The following is a 15,080-nucleotide window of genomic DNA, read 5'->3' as shown; positions in this document are numbered from 1 at the left end:
GCGCGCAGGAGAGCCAGCGAGATGTACCGTCAGCCCGATCAAATTCTCTGGCATTTATACTGAAAGTAAGCACGAAAGTGAGATAGCAACAGCTATTTCATTCAGATTTGTTGGTGTAACTGGCTCCTCAGCAGAAACAGACTCAAAAACAAAGACGGGTAATTACAAGACAAAACGGTGTTCGGGACAACAACCCCAGAATCACCTGGTATTCTATACAAAGGGGACTGACTCGCTACAACAAGACGGACCCTTAAGCAAAAAGATTGACTCAAGACAAAGAGACAGACTCAAAATAAAAGACTGACTCGATACCCAAGCCAGAATTTACAAAGCTAGCATTCACAAATGCTCAAAAATGCGTGCTAGACACCACATTCAAAATATATCAGATGCCGCCCGCAGGTGGTTCACCTTCTGATTACATACTTGCAGTATCTGTGTCCTCAAAATCCAATAACTGGGTGGTAACGGACTTGGCTGAGGTAAGCGGGAGGATAACCTCGTTGTCAATCAAATCTTGCACCTCATGACGGAGGCGGAAGCAATTGTCGGTTGCATGGCCTGTCTGCTGGTGGTACGCGCAGTACTGGGCAGCATCATGCGTAGCAGAGAGATTCTTCGAGAAAGGCCGAGGCTCCAAGGGTTTAAGGTGTCCCCTCTCAGCAAGGATCTGAAGTGCCTTGGACAGAGGCATGTAGAGAGCATGAAAGGTCCTACGCCCCCGGGGCAGGTACTTTGGAGTCTGAGCGCTCTTACTAGCCGCACAAGTAAAAGGGTCGACAGGCGCCACCTTAGCTTTCTGATCTTTCCCGGGTGTAGGGGCGGGAACAGGAGGAACTGTTCTGGCATGACGGGGCCTATCCCGATTTTCTGACTGGCTTGAACTACCCTCAGGTGGAGTGGGGAAAGCATCCTCCACAGTTTTTGCCACAACTGCGGATATCTGTTGTTTGTTCATCCCCCCAGCTTTCAAAGCCTCGACTGCCCACAGCAGTTGTTCAATGGGATCGGCATCTGCCTTCATTTTGTCTTTTCCTCTGGCCTCAGCCTGATTGAGGGTTTGAGTTGATGTTGATATGTCATTACCATAGCTGGAGGCCATCTCCGGTTGGCTTAGTTCGATCACAATTCGCCCCAACAGCGGGGGCTCCTGGGGCACAAAACTCCCGGCATATGGTGCGGCTGGCGGTGAAGCTGACATTCTGTAGGCGAGATTTGCCACAGACCTCTGGAGATCACCTATCATCCCCATTAGTTCAAATGTAGTAGGCTCGCGAGCCTGGTATAGCTGGGGGGCCCAGACCGGGTGCGCAACAGGCGACCTGGGTAGATGTGGCATATCAATATTGGTCTCACCTTGCAGAGTGATCCCTTGCTCTAATGCAGCCGTCATAACCACGATCTCTTCTGAATTCTGCATCATCACAAGTCCTGCCTCGGCAAGGGGAGCACTAGCTATTCTGTACCAGCTGTCCGAACTGAAAGAGACAACAAACAGCATTTCAGCCCAAACAGATCAAACACGGGTGTAGCTGAACAACTGTACTCTACTGCTGATCACTGTTCCCCAGAAATCACTGTCCTCAAAAACTGAACCTGATGCCCGCAGATAACTGATTCTCATAACTGACACTGATGCTCTCAGGTCCGATACTCAAACTTGCAAACTGATATGCACGTTCCCTGTAGAGCAACACTCTAAAAGCACATAGCAAGTAAAGAGAGCCAAAACACCCCTATGTTGGGGTAGGGTTTCCCTGTCCTATTTCGTCAGGAGCTAGGGTTTCACTATGCACGCAGCAGTTTCAAACAACCTATAATCGGGTAAGCAACATGTCCTAGCTTGGAATGGTCACTATGGATTCCGAATATGCACTAGGTCGAATGGTCGAAAAGGGTGCCCTGGTAAAACTGGGGTTTGTGTTCCCACACTGTCAGAGCCCATAACCGGTCAGCCTTATGGTCATGCCTTGACAAGACAAGCCTCCAGCAAACCGTTCAGGAATGGCAGATGGCAAACACTGTGTTCCTAGGCGCACCTATGCACATGCAATGCAAAGAGACACATAAATGAGATCAAAATAGGATATCACAAGTTCGAGTCAAGCTCTCTAAATCCCCAGCAGAGTCGCCAGAAACTGTAACACGTCCGCGAGGGGCCCCGCTACAGTTCGGACTCGATTTGTGTCATGGTTCTTAATCTTGAACCAAAGAGTCCAAATCTGGGAAATCGTTTTGAGAAAAAAGATTTTAGGAAAGAAGTGCCAAACATGGACTGCTTTGCCAGATACAGAGTCGCCACCTAAATATTTTTTATGGGGGAATTTAGGAAACCCTGACTCGGTGCCGAAGGCCACATGTCCGTCATCACCGGAGTTGTCTCGGCTCGGGAGCTAGGGTACGATTGGGGAAGGTCAGCTATGAGCACCCCCTCTCGCCCGATCCGAAGATCGGCCTCTACTAACCGTGATATCCGTTTTTGAAAACATTATATGTTCTTATTCCATTTATTAGCCTAGAATTACTATGTTATGCGCACAGCAAACAAGTATAGACTAGATTGCCTAATTTGGAAACAAGCATTGCATATCCGTTTGTTTTGAAAAGCGCTTTGGGATTTGCTACTCTCAAGTAGGCTAAAACACGGATTTCAACGAGTTTTTCCAACTCAAACAATCCAACCTTCACCCACAGGCATTCAAACAGTTTATCTCACATAAGCACTTAGCCACATGGGAAGCATGCTATCATGTTAACATTCACACGCATGCGAGATGCTAAAGTATAAATACTTACATCGTACTCCGTGCTAAAAACAAGAACATGTTAGCAATCAATGCATGATCCAAGTCCATGTTAAGTGCCTAATGCATCGCATACAAAACGTTACTAGAATAGGCTCGGCTGACCTAAGCATGGCATGTGAAATGCAATCAATTTGATGCACGTATTCAATTTGAAATTGAAGTACAAATGCAGTTAGCGTGATGTACCGAGCCCGGTGCATGTAATACAAATGCATGAATGCACGCATGCGTTGCATGAGGTATGCTAATTTAAACGTGCCCTAATACTAACCATCAAAGCAGGTAAATAAAAGGGAAGAAAGAAGTGGGGGGTGGAAGACATACACACCACTCACACACGCTTATTACAGATTTGCCCTCGCCCGGAGGGACCAAATAAATAATACAAATTAATTAACTACGCAAGCTAATTAAATATTACAAATTACCTAATCAACTAACAAACTAATTAAGCTAGGAAAAGCAGTAAACCGCCTCGGGAGGAGAGCCAGATGCAGCGCATGCTCGGGTCCCGCTCGGAAGTGCACGGCCATGTATAGTCTGCCTCTGTTTTCCCTGCTCCGCCTCTCTGAAGACTGCCAAAGTCTCAAGGATGCCTCTCTGGATACTGGGAATCACCACTGGCTTAGTAGAATGCCCACCGGCAGTGGCCTGTGATCACCGGCACAAAATGAATCCATCGGCTGGTGATTTACTGCCGGTCGGCAATGTATACTGCCGGTCGGCAAAGAGTGCCTGCAAAACCTGCAACTCACAGCAGCAGAGGACAGAACTTGCATGGCAATACAATTCAAGCAATGTATGCACCAATCATGTCCCCTATCATGTTTGTGACTCAAAAGGACATGTGTCTCGATTCTCGGACCGCCAATCACGCATTTCCATGCATGACGGCCCAAAGAATCAAGTGTGCAACTTTCATGTCAAATGAAATACAAACCAAACAAACAAACCAAGGCCCAATTCCTATCACCAAGTCCAGGAATAAGGCATGCATGCAAGATGCAATGCAACCTAGGCATGCGAGGTAAGGATGCAACATGGCATGGCAAGACATTTATGCAAGCATACAAGAAAACATGAGGCAATGCAAATTGATGAAAGGTGGACTTATACATGATTTAGGCAACTCTAAATAGGCCTAAAACAGTGGCCAAAGTGCTATAAAATGAGGGCTAAATGACATGCAAACATGCACATGTTAAGGGAGCTGACACTTAGGCACAAATGGGACAACTCTCAAACACATTTGAAATAAGGTAATCATGGACATATGGCATGCAAGGTAAGCATTGAAAACCATGTTAAAACATGGTGCCAAACCAAGTAACAAGTCAAGCTAAACATGCAACAAATGGCCCAAGTGCTTGAAGCAAATCAAAGGGGCTTGAACCAAGACTAAATCAACCAAGCCTTATAAGGCTAAGAGGACTTAAAATAGGTCTAGTGCAAACCTAAACAACACCCAAGGGACACCTAGATGGCATCTAAATGGCTCAAAAATCAAAAGTATGCACAAAGGCCAAAACATGGGGCATGCAAGTCAAGGTTCCAAAGCTTCAAAGAGGTGTCCAAAGCAAGCATACAAGCATGCTATAAGGTCTGAAATTATACTATAAATGATGCCAAATCATTAGAATAAAGCAAGTAGTGCATGCTACAAACTCACACACTTGAGGCCAACAAGCCAAAATGCAAAGGGGGCATATGATGCATGCCATGGCTGACCCAAACAACTATGGACAGACCTCTAGCATGGCAAAATAAGCACACAAGCTTCACAAAATTAGACCTAAAACATGCTAGAGCAAAGGCTAACAACCTAAGGCATATTAAGGCAATAACATGGCATTACATGGTAGGTATGCTAAGCATGCATGGTGTACCAAAACCAACACACAACAAGGCTATATCATGGCATAATAAGCATGTAAAACAGCCAAGACATGATCAATACACACTCTAACATGATGCTCTCTTAAGAAGCCAAAAAGGGTCCCTTTCAAGGACAACAAGGAGAGGGGGTGGCCCTCCCCTTTTGGAGACTTCAAGGCACCATCTCCACCACTGAAATCCCTCAAGATTTTAGTGGTGAAGAGGCCCAAACACCAAAGTCTCGAAACTCACTCAAAATGGGGCCTTTTAAGGCCTAAGAGGGGTCAAATACCTCCAAACCACAAAACACTCTTAATAAACAATCAAGAGGGTTAAAAAACATAACTTTTTTGTATTATACACCAAGCCCAAAAACGAATTTAAGACAGGTCAAAATACAATGCAAAAATGGAGAATATAAAGGCAAGATTGTTACCCTTGTTGACTTCTTCAACAATGATGCTCCAACCGCTCCTTTTAGGTTGAAAACAGCTCCAAAACTTCAAAACCAACCTCTTAGAACCTCAGTAGCTAAGTGAAGGTGAAACACTATGTGTTTGTGTGCAATAGTAAGACACAAACACACTTAAACACACACAAAGAGGGAGATATAGAGATAGAAAGTGTATGGATTCTAACCCTAGAACTCAAAACCCTAAAAATGGCTGTCTAAAAATATCTAAGGTGTCTCAAGTGTCTAACCCTAAGGCCAAGAGAGAAGGCTCTCTCTTATAGAGCCTTTTGTCTTGTAAAGCTTACAAGACAAGCTTCTAAAGAGAGAGATCCCTCCGTACACGTGTATGGAGGGGAGCCAAAAGCAAGACAGCTGTGATAAAATATCTGCAAAAGTAGATGCACAGTAGTCGGCCGGCCAAAGATGCCATTTTGGCAAAAAGGAGTGCTGACCGGCAACAAATAGTGCCGACCAGCAACAAAAAGTGCCGATGGCAGCAAAAACCAGCCGGTGACCTCTAGCCACTGCCGGTGGTGTGTGGGGATGCCTCACAAGGCATTCCCTGCCCCTCCAAGGCAAAACACAAGTGTTTGGTGCAAAACCAGACACAAAACGGTCAAGTTCGGAGATCCTAAGGCAGGGCGCGTAGCCGAGACCTCCAAGAACTCCAAACAAACACAAACAAGGGTAATCACCAAGTGTTCCAATGGTGACGTCCAAGTCTTGAGGACGGTCAAAAATGGGGTGTCTACACTATGTCAATTGCCTAGATCAGTCATCGGAATCAGACTCCAATGGCTCAACATCCACTTGCTCATATGGTATTGGCATAATCAATGAAACTTTAGCAGCAGCAAGGGCTTTGTGCCCGCCATATTTGAATCCCTGATTTTCAAACTTCGGGACTTGGTCCAAATACTCGGCGAGTATAGTATTTTTTCCGGCCTCGAATACTTTGGAAGCCTCCGAGTCAGCTGTTTCCTTCGCCGCCTTTATTTTAGCCAACTCAGCCTCCAGTTTGGAGACCGCTTCTGGGCCAATTTGAGCGCATCTTCGCTCGCGTCCGCTACCTTCTCGGTATCCGATCTCAATTGATCCACGCTACGAGCCCTCTCCACCTCGGCCTCGGCCCTTGGGGCGTCCTTGTTCGCCCTCAAAGCTTCGACCTCAGCCCTTCTCCTCTGGCCCTCAAGTTTCTTTCGTAAACGACCAATCTGTTTGACGGTGTCGCAATGGCGACGGCCCATATCGGCTATCCTTCCGACGGTCTGCAAAACAAGAATTTAAAACCATAACTTCAATAGTATTTGGATAAAGCAAAGTAAAGTCTGAATATGTACCAAAAGTGCCGATTGGGCGGCTAGTGCTGTCGCATTCAGATTTGGTTCCGTCCAGAAAGCCTCCCTATTAGACGGTAACGACACGGACGTAGCCAAGCTGAATGCGACTTCTGGATCTTTAAGCGCCGAAGCATCACAAGAAACCGGCATGTTTTTTATCATCGGCTAAATGACAAAAGGAACAATCACATTCGATCCCTCTAATCGAGGATGTTTGCCGCTTTGTTCTTCTGAGCCGGCCTCAAATTCGGCATGGCGTTTCGCTGCCTCCTCCTCCACTCTTTGGCCATCTTGCACGACCAAAGTAGATTCGGCATTCCGATTTTTTGCCATTTCCACCTCAACAACGCGCAAGGACTCTGATTCGCTAACAGGTAGGGAGAGCTGAGATCCGGTGGCGGGTGGTGCTTCAGACGAAAGGGCCTCCGCTTTTCGCCGCACGGCCAACCTTTCCGCATTCGCCTTCCTAGCAAGTTTTGTCAGGCTTAACCCGGCCATGTCTTCGGGGCCTGCAGCGGGAAGATCCTCTAAGCCGTGAGAAACGCCGTCAAGTGAAAGATCCCCTCAGCCCAAAGTGGATGGAGGATCCTCCAAATTCAATACCTCATCAGACTCGGTTTCGTACTAATCTGATTCGGTAACATTAGCTACATCCCGCTCCGAATCAGACCTTTCAAATACAACCTGCATCAAGTTTTTGAAGTCGGACAAAATAAGAGCGATAAGAGAATCTTTACCCTCTGGAACCGGGATATTTTCCGCCGCCGAGAAGGTCGTATATGTCGGCTCGTAACGAAGCTGAACGTGGGCTGCCCTCCCTTGTTTCTGAAGACTTCGATGGCCGAAATACTTGAGCGCGACTTTGATATCCGAAAGAACGACGTCGTTAGTCGAAGACAGGACTTTCTTCAAGTCGTTCCCTGCACAAGCCAAGCCGTAACATTTCAAAGAAGAGGCTTTGCAACAAAAATGAACAAATAATAAAAGCGATAAGGCAATCGACCACCTGGCTCTCCCCTCCGTCTAGGAATAGGGTTGACGTGATCCTCCCCTTCGCCAAATTCCCAGTTACCCTGGACAACGACCATAACATCATCAACTCGTTTCCCAGAACTGGAAAGCATAGTAATTAGCTGATGGTCGATATCCTTGGCCCTAAGGAAGAAACGCCCGTGCCGACCAGAAGACTTAACCAAGGCATAGCAATGCTGAATGGCTAGAATGTCAAGATTAATTCTTAGGCAACGGTTGAGCACTATAACCCCCATTATAATTCTAAAGAAATTCACATTGAATTGGGAAGGGATTAAACCCCAATGGCGAAGCACAACCCTAAGAAACAGGTGAAGGGAAAAATGGACTCCACCCTCTACGATTGACAAAAGAGGAAAGACAATCGAGGTTTTGTCCTCCTTCTCCATATCAAGAGTGCCATCTACCACAAACGACAGACGGACACCATCAGGAATAGAGAAATGGCATTTAAAGCCAGCAATTCGATCTGACGAGAGGAGGTCTTTTAAATGTTTCGCCATACCCTACAGTTTATAAGAATATGCCAAGAAAGGAATAAACCAGAAAGAGTCTTCGAAGCAAGGAAGAAAAGAACTTACAAAGGACGAAGAGGATATCGGAGAAGAGAGTTGCAGGGACGATTCAAAAGGCAATCCAGCGACGAGCGTCATAAAATACATACTTGAAAGGACGTCAGAATTTTAAATCGCAATAAATAGACACGTACGAGAGGGCGGGAAGTCAACACGACAACCGAAAAGGGTGTGCTTAGATATCCGCATGAGGATGAGGCCAACCGTCGAATTTTCGCTCTGGCTTTTCGAAATTCGAAACCAAGCACTCCAGCCAATTGTCGTTGGTAAAGTGCTTGGGGGGCAATTGTGGGAGACGAATAAATAGAATAGTCGGAAGGCGTGTACCCCAGAAATCAGATATTATTCGGCTCTATATTACGTGACTAGGATGCCGAATACGTTAGGAAGGCCGAATAGCTGGAGATCAGTAGCTCCGAATAAATAAAAAGGGAATGGGATAAAAGTAGGCTCAGGCCCCGAGGTCCAAAAAGCAAGTATAAATACAAGACCCATAGATTTTGAAAGGTATGTAAGAATCACTTCACTTAACTGAGTAAAGAAGCTATCCTGAATGTCTGAACTGACTTGTCTGTCAGAGTGATAATTCCGGCACCCCCGACCGGAGTGTTTGTATCTTTTCAGGTGACTAGCTGAGGATCACTAGCGTCTCCCAGGATCTGAAGAGTATTTCCAAACCACTTCCCCACAATTGGCGCCTTCTGTGGGAATACTCAAATACATCCATGGCAGGCGTGACTGAAGATCCTCCGATAGCCACTGATGAGACCACACGGAGAGATGACCTCACTCTAACAAACTCGCTTGGACCAAAAACCATCGCAGCAAAACTTGCCTTAGAGCTCTGCTCATCTTCAAACCCAACGCAAAAGACAATACAAGCGACCATGGCACAAGCTAGGCAAACCAAACAGAGGTTGGACAACATCATCGCTGAGAACAAACGCCTTCGTCGCGATCTGGCCTCGAAAATAGCAAAATCCAAACAAACATTGCGCCAGGCTTCTTAGTGACCCCCAAGGGCAGATGATTGATGATTTCGAGCCCGACAGCAAGAAACTGACGGCCGCTATGCCTCAACAGATCATCTCGAGGAGTTGGCAAAGGACGAACGTCTCCAACAATGCATCCGGAGGAGTGCGATCAAAACACCTGCCCTTCCGAAGGATGCATTTCCGCTTGACACCGTCCACATGATATACAGCCTGCCAGCAGTCCCGGCCGTACGTGCAATCCAATCATATCCAGGCCCCAACAGCAACTCACTCCAGCAAAGCGGCCCCGAGAAACGCCAAGTATCACCTTTGACGACTCTGATTTGATCGGCTTAACACTCCCTCACATCGATCCATTGGTTGTTGAGCTACGCGTAAACTAGTTCACCATCGAACGCGTTCTTATTGACCAGGGCAGTACTTCAGAGGTTATGTATTATAAAACCTTCATCAAACTTGGATTCAACGAGTCAGACCTGAGTCCGGCTCCTTATCCACTATTCGGCTTCAATGCCAATCCAGAGTACCCATTGGGAAACATCAGCTTACCCGTCCGAGCAGGATCCAGAATGGTGGATGTGGAATTCTTGGTTGTCAGGCTGCCATCGCTGTACAATCTCATCATGGGGCGATTGTGGTTGCATACCTTGCAGGCCGTCCCAAGCATCTATCAACAACTGCTACGTTTCCCAACAGAACACGGCATTGAGCAAATCTATGGCTCCCAGAAATCGGCACAAGCATGTTATCTCCTTGCAGCCAAAACGCCAAAAGAACTGCAAGTAAACTCCATTGAGGTGCCGAATCGGGAGATCCTTGATGACGTTGGGCGGCATCCAAATGAGAATGCCACGGAAGGTTTAGACCGAGTTGACATCGATGGAAGCCAAGAAAAGTTCTTCATGATCGGCGCTTCTCTGAATCAGGCCGACAGGCAGCAGCTGATCTCTTTCTTGCTCAACAACCTCGACGTCTTTGCGTGGACTCCTACGAAATGTCGGGAATAGACCCGTCAGTTTCATAGCACCATCTGAACGTCTATCCCAAATGTAAGCTGATCATTCAGAAAGGCCGGCGATCAGCCGCGGAGCACACTGCCGCCGTTGTTGAAGAGGTAGACAAACTGCTTGACGTCGGGGCAATTAGAGAAGTCACTTACCCTACGTGGCTCTCCAACACAGTGGTGGTGAAGAAGAAAAATGGGACTCGGCGAGTGTGCGTCGATTTCACGGATCTGAACAAAGTTTGCCCCAAAGACTGTTTTCCTCTACCCAGAATCGACCAGCTTGTCGATGCGACGGCACGCCATCGACGCATGAGCTTCCTCGATGCTTACAGAGGCTACTATCAAATTGCCATGCATCCAGATGACCAAGACAAAACTGCATTCCTCACCCCAAGAGGAACCTACTGCTACAAAGTTATGCCTTTTGGGCTAAAGAATACAGGAGCAACCTACCAAAGACTGGTCACCGCCATGTTCAAAGAGCAACTCGGCCACACTATGGAAGTATACATCGACGATATGGTGGTCAAGTCCAAAGAAGAACAGAATCATATAGCCGATCAAGAAAAGACATTCAGCATCTTACGCAAATACAGAATGAAACTGAATGCTTCCAAGTGTGCGTTCGGAATCGGCTCTGGCAAATTCCTGGGTTACATCGTCAATCACCGAGGAATCGAAGCCAACCCGAGGCAAGTCACAGCAACCTTGGAACTCAGCTCCCTCCATTCAGTAAAAGAAGTCCAAAAGTTGATGGGTATGGCCGTTGCACTCAAAAGGTTCATCAGCCGGTCTACAGATCGCTGCCGACAATTCTCTCAGACACTACGGCAGGGTAAGGCTTTTGAATGGTCCGCCAAATGCGAGACAGCTTTCAATGGACTCAAGACCTACCTCTGTTCAGTACCTCTCTTGACAACACCCGCCGTTGGTGACCCGCTCATTCTATATCTGGCAGTTTTCGATAGGGCCGTCAGCGCCGTACTGCTAAAAGAGGAGGAGGGGGACCAATGGCTAGTGTATTATGTGAGCAAGGCAATGGTTGACGCCGAAGCACGCTACCTTCCGCTGGAAAAACTCATCTTAGCCCTAGTCACGGCGGCAAGAAAATTGATGCATTACTTCCAGGGACATAGCATTGGGGTGCTAACAGATTATCCCCTCCGATCAGTACTACGGAGTGCAGAAGCATCAGGACATTTTTCAAAATGGGCTCTTGAACTCGGCCAATACGACATCCAGTTTTTACCTAAAACCGCAATTAAGGGACAGGTGTTGGCCGACTTTGTTGCCGAATTCACAGGCGAGCTTGCCAACCTTAAACCTGACGAAGTTCGACCAAAGGCTGAAGTTCGACCAAAGCTGAACTGGAGAATTTATGTCGGGGATATTTGGTAACTATACTGTGATGGATCGTCTAACCAAAGGGGCAACGGCGCCGGAGTTGTAATCATGTCTCCAAACGATGCAGTAATTGAGCAGACCGTCAAGCTTGGCTTCGAAGCATCAAATAACGAAGCCGAATACGAAGCCCTTCTAGCCGGTCTGTGGAATGCGCACCTTCTCGGCGCTCGGCGTCTGCTGGTGTTTTGTGATTCAAAATTGGTAATTAGTCAGCTAAAGGGGCAGTACGCGGCAAGAAACGACCATATGGCGGCCTACATGAAAATGGCCAATTTCTTGCTGGCAAAATTTGACCATCACGAACTGAACCAAATAACACGCGACCAGAACACACACGCGGATGCCTTGGCGTGCATAGCCTTCGCCATCAATTCTGAGATCAAACGGACTATCGAAGTAGGCTTCATCCCAGAGCCGAGTATTGGCCCTTCGGAGGAAATCCATGTCAACATTATAGAATCCGCACCAAGCTGGATGGACCCCATTGCTGCATTCCTCTCTTCTGAACAACTCCGAGAGGACAAAAAAGAAGCACACAAGTTGCGGAATAAAGCCCTGCGATACTATTTGGATCCGCAAGGAGGGCTTTATAAAAAGTCCCTCTCTGGTCCATATTTGGAATGCGTGCGCCCCGACAAAGTGGAGGAGCTTCTGACAGAGATACATGAGGGAAGTTGTGGTGCCCATTCTGGCGGACGCTCCCTGGCCCATCGAGCTATAGCACAGGGGTGTTATTGGCTGACAATGAGAGCTGACACGGAGAGTTATGTAAAAAGATGCGAACAGTGCCAAAAGTTCTCTCCCTTAACCCATCTGCTGGCCGAAGGGTTGAACTCTATCACCAGCCCCAGGCCGTTTGCTCAATGGGGACTTGATATCATAGGACCATTGCCGAGGGCCCCAAGGAACAAGCGATTCTTAATCGCCGTGACAGATTACTTCACACAATGGGTCGAAGCGGAGGTTTTAACACATATACGAGATGCCGACATTAAATGCTTTGTATGGAGAAACATCATAACACGATTTGGCATTCCGAGAGCTCTCATCTCAGACAATGGCACCCAGTTCGATTGTGGCGTCTATCGAGAGTTATGCAGCAAATATGGCATTCGGCCTTACTTCTCTACACCGGCCTATCCCCAAAGCAATGGTCAAGCTGAAGCCTCTAACAAATCCATCTTGGATGGCATCAAAAAGAGGCTGGAAAAAGATAAAGGCAAATGGGTCGAAGAATTTCTGAGTGTATTGTGGGCTCATCGTACTACACCGAGGAGATCCATTGGAGAAACGCCGTTTGCTCTATACTTTGGAACCCAGGCAATCTTACCCCTGGAAATCGGCCTCCCAAGTCTGAAATCGTAAGTTTTTGATACGGGCCGAAACGACATGATGCTTGCCTGGATCAGATGCTAATCGAAGAACGAAGAGACCGCGCCCTAGAATCCGTGGCACGGTATTAGCAGCAGGTCACCAAGTCGTATAATCAGCGAGTTCAGTTGCACCGATACACGCCAGGAGAGTTGGTCCTAAAGAAGGTACTTCCAGCCGACCGGAGACCAGCTGACGAAAAATTGGGTCCAAACTGGGACGGCCCCTATCAGATAGAATCCATCGCAGTAACAGGGGCATACTGGCTCTCAGACATGTCTGGAAGAAGCCTGTCACAGCCTTGGAATTCAACACATTTATGTAAATTCTATCATTGACCCGACTTGTGGGCTTGGTACTTGGACATATTCCACCGTTGCAATACAAGGCTTCTCGTTTTCTCAAGCTCACTCCCAAGCCTTTAAGGGTCAATTAATCCTTCTAAGGCCAAATTAAAGTCTCCAGATTCGAAGCCCCTTTTGGTGCATGACACCTTAGGGCCATTTAAGTCTCCGGACTCGGAGCGCCCTTCGTGGATATCACGATTGACCAAATTAAGTCTCCGGATTTGGAGCCTCTTTTGGTGCATGACACCTTAGGGCCGATTAAGTCTCCAGATTCGGAGCGCCCTTCGTGGCTATTACGATTGGCCAAATTAAGTCTCCGGATTCAGAGCCCCTTTTCTTGCATGACACCTTAGGGCCATTTAAGCCTCCGGATTCGGAGCGCCCTTCGTGGATATCACGATTGGCCAAATTAAGTCTCCGTATTCGGAGCCCCATTTGGTGCATGACACCTTAGGGCCGATTAAGTCTCTGGATTCGAAGCGCCCATCGTGGATATCATGATTGGCCAAATTAAGTCTCCGGATTCGGAGCCCCTTTTGGTGCATGACACCTTCGGGCCGTTTAAGTCTCCGGATTCGGAGCGCCCTTCGTGGATATCACGATTGGCCAAATTAAGTATCCGGATTCGAAGCCCCTTTTGGTGCATGACACCTTAGGGCCGATTAAGTCTCTGGATTCGGAGCACCCTTTGTGGATATCATGATTGGCCAATTAAAGTCTCCGGATTCGGAACCCCTTTTGGTGCATGACACCTTAGGGCCGTTTAAGTCTCCGGAGTCGGAGCGCCCTTCGTGGATATCACGATTGGCCAAATTAAGTCTCCGGATTCGGAGCCCCTTTTGGTGCATGACACCTTAGGGCCGATTAAGTCTCCGGATTCGGAGCGCCCTTCGTGGATATCACGATTGGCCAAATTAAGTCTCCAGATTCTGAGCCCCTTTTGGTGCATGACACCTTAGGGCCGTTTAAGTCTCCGGATTCGGAGCGCCCTTCGTGGATATCACGATTGTCCAAATTAAGTCTCCGGATTCGGAGCCCCTTTTGGTGCATAACACCTTAGGGCCGATTAAGTCTCCGGATTCAGAACGCCCTTCGTGGATATCACGATTGGCCAAATTAAGTCTCTGGATTTGGAGCCCCTTTTGGTGTATGACACTTTAGAGCCGTTTAAGTCTCTGAATTCGGAGCGCCCTTCGTGGATATCAGGATTGGCCAATTAAAGTCTCTGGATTCGGAGCGCCCTTCGTGGATATCACGATTGGCTAATTAAAGTCTCCGGATTCGGAGTCCCTTTTGGTGCGTGACACCTTAGGGCCGATTAAGTCTCCCAATTCAGAGCCTTTGCGAGAGATGCATTCGGACCACTCCACTGGCCGAATAAATATTCACCGAGATTGTTCTCCATTCGAGCCGGTCAATGCATGTTTAAACATTTGCACCACGCAACACAAAACTTGCCAATAAGTTGAAATAATACGTTCAATTAAACACATAACATTTCAAGACCAAATACAAACGTTGAAAATAAAAGAAATTCTATTGGTTCGGTGCGAAGTCTGTTCTCGCGTTCCAAAGTCTATTTATTTAGCACTCTCATCGTCGCTCTTCTCAATTTCGAAATCGGAATAGGGTAAGTAGTGACGATGATACAGGGGCGAAGCCGAATCAATGCCCACTGCTTCGAGAGCTTTCTCGGTTTGAAGGGCCTTGATCCAGCCGTGCTTGAATCCATGATTTTCACATTGGCAGACCTCCTCGGCAAGTTCTCGTTTGGTCTTCTCTATCTCGACCTTCAGGCCGTCCTGAAACCCCTTTTCATAACCCGAGGTCCGTTGGGTCACTCTCTCCTCAACGACCAATTTAGATTGACC

The sequence above is a fragment of the Camellia sinensis genome, chromosome 10, assembly GCF_055761805.1.
Source record: "Camellia sinensis isolate YWXY chromosome 10, ASM5576180v1, whole genome shotgun sequence".
NCBI lineage: Eukaryota > Viridiplantae > Streptophyta > Magnoliopsida > Ericales > Theaceae > Camellia > Camellia sinensis.
This window is presented reverse-complemented; position numbering follows the sequence as displayed.